Below are 2,805 nucleotides of genomic sequence, written 5' to 3' on the forward strand. Positions count from 1 at the left end.
TCTGTGCTGCCACCGCTGCCCCACAGGGCAGCCCAGAGGTGGTGGTGATGGCGGTGGAGCTGCAGAGCAGCCCAGGAGTGGGCTCCGGGCAGCTATAGCAGGAAGCACCAGGCAGTGGTGAGGCGGGGGTGGGGGGCACTTTTCCCCAACACTGAGCAACAGTTTCTGCCTGGCCGGCGCTGCTGCTGCCACTATTTAGCATGAGCAGGCGAGTCTGGAGCAGGCGCGGGGTGGGCTGGGTCAGGGCTGTGGCACAGGTCCATACCAGCACTGTGGGGTTGGGGCCAGTGGCAGCCAGAAGGAGCTGCTGCTGCCCCCGGGCTGCCTAGAAAGGCAGTTCAGCTGCAGAGCTGCCCCAGCCCTGCTGCGTGCCCAGGGGGTGGCAGGATGTGCCACAGTCAGACAGTGCCTGGGATAAGCGAGACCAAGGGACCTACCATAGGCCAAACAAAGCCCCTCCACAGGCCAGATGCTGTATTTTGCCCACCCCTGGTCTAGAGAATATTGTTAATTAGCCAAACAAAACTATAAATGTGTCCTGTGCTTGTGCAGAAGGCAACTAGAAACAAATGCACTCTCTAGGCAAGACGGAATTTTAGTCCAAAAAAGGTCAAAAGTTTGCCCATGCCTGTACGGCCCAGCAGGCTGGGTAAAGGCACCTCAGTTCCTGCAACCAATGGCAATCAAACATGCAGTTTGGCAAGTATCACATCCATCTGCCTTTGATCCTTCAACCCAAATAACCAGATACCCATCTGCAACCAAGAGCTTAAGTCCAGAGCAAAGCCCAAACCACAGCCTGGTATAAACAGCAATATACCTTAACCACTGTGCTACTGGGCCCCACAAGGGCTCTAAAAATCTAAATATATCAAAACACAAGTATAATGAAGCACTATTACAAAACCCCCTTAAATATAAGCAGAGTTTCAGTATAGTAGCAGAGGCCTAATTTGACAACAGCCCCTTTCCTCTTCACGATAGGAATGACGACAGACCCACTCTGTTATCAAGGAAAGCTCTGTTGAACTGCCAGTCCATGGGCTACATGCAGTCCCTAAGGGGTTAAGCTGCAGCTCCTGAGCTCTTAGTCCAGGCACTTCTCTTTTTTCTTTTTTGCTGCTGTCACTAGAGTCCCCAGGCTCTCCCTTCTTCCTCCAGCTTCTACTGCCCATCCCCACCTTGCACGTGATGTGGCAGGGTCCCGTGTTGTGTGGGGGCTCACAATGTAGGGGTGAGGGGTTGACTCACATGGTGTGGCATGTGGCCTGCACTGTGTGTACCTGGGGTCCTGCAGCCCTGACACTCAGAAGTGGGATAGCCCTGATTTAAGTGGCCTCTACAATGCATCTGTGACAAGATCTGGAGTAAGAAATTCCTGCTTAACCATCTCCCTCTAGTCTAGTACCATTTCTCTACTTTACCCTGTCCTCCTCTGCTCAGCCCAGGGCAAAAAAACCCTAAAAATTCAGCCTGTAACACTCATCTGATAGACAGCAACTGTGGAATACTCAGTGTCACCCATGTCCAGCACAGTAAAACATAACCATTAGCAATATGTAGTTTCATCATGGGGACATACTGTCCCACAGTCAAAGCATAATGGCTTAGTGTAAAACAGAAATCCTCTGTCTCCTGTACCCCAACTCCAGTGCTACTGTGGTAACTACTGCCTTAGCTACATATCCCCTATAAGGCAGGTGAGAAGTGAAAGCTAGATGACTGATCTGTACAGTTGTGAATCCAGTAAATTGTTTTGTAATCTCATCTCTATTCCAGTATGGAAAACATTTTGGTAGAACCAGAAGAAGCCTGCACCTCCCAGGCAGCCTACACCCCCTATGAGAGCTCTTGGCACTCTCCTTATTCAACCTCATCTGTTCTGTTGTTGGCTAGGTAAGATTGTGATGGGTGGGTAGTACACTTGGGTCTCTCTTTATGCAAATTCGTTTTGTGCGAAATCACTTACATGTGACAACCGTATCTATACCAGAAACTCGCTTTGTGTGAGAAAAATTCTATCTTATGCGAAGAAGCAAGCAATGCAGCTATGCAGTAATGTGAGTGAAACATTGTGGGAGGGTGAGTGGGGCAGGTATACGACACCATCCCGCACTTGTCTCAGTCTCGCATTGCTCATAGTTCCGTGCGGTGCTACACTACTTGCACTCGTATTGTGGTGCATCAATTTGCCTTTATTATTGAATTTAGTGAAATGTTGTCTAAGCAATCTTCTAGTGCATCTCCTAACTCTGTCCTGAGCCAGCCATGAAGTGAAAAAGGAGGCTGGTACGTATTCCTATTAATTACATGTAATAATGGATTCACTTTATGCAAATTCACTTTATACAAGTTTTTTTTGGAACGCAACCCTTGCATAGAGAGAGTTTCGAATGTACTTGCTCCTGTAAAAACAATTCAATCATGGATATAACTGAATCATATTAACAGATTTCATCCCACTATAACTGATATCACTAAATTCACACAGGATGAAACTCAAGTCATATCAATAGTAGTCAGCACATCAGTTCTACTCTACTCTACCTAAATCATAAGGGCTTATGGAGCACATCAACCTTTTGTTAGCCTTTGCACAAACGTACATTTCATCCAATTCTTAAAAAGATTCAGGAATAAATTCAGGAAAATTTGGTTGGAAATAGAATAATCATTGGATGCAGGGGTGGCAGTGGATATAGTTTTCCTAGACTTCAGGAAGGCTTTTGATACAGTCTCTCACCCCATTCTAATTAGGAAGTTGGGGGACTGTGGCGTAGACACCCATACAGTCCAATGGGTCGC

At 47.3% G+C, this 2,805-nt stretch overlaps 1 protein-coding gene across 2 annotated transcripts in view; it reads right to left on the bottom strand.

The window, feature by feature from the left end:
• EDARADD (EDAR associated death domain) overlaps nt 1–2,805 on the bottom strand; it is a 67,065-nt gene that overhangs the window by 38,924 nt on the left and 25,336 nt on the right. The gene's annotated exons all lie outside the window — the stretch shown is intronic.

This window comes from Gavialis gangeticus, unplaced genomic scaffold (assembly GCF_001723915.1).
Source record: "Gavialis gangeticus isolate Ggan-Ray unplaced genomic scaffold, GavGan_comp1, whole genome shotgun sequence".
Taxonomy (NCBI): Eukaryota; Metazoa; Chordata; order Crocodylia; family Gavialidae; genus Gavialis; species Gavialis gangeticus.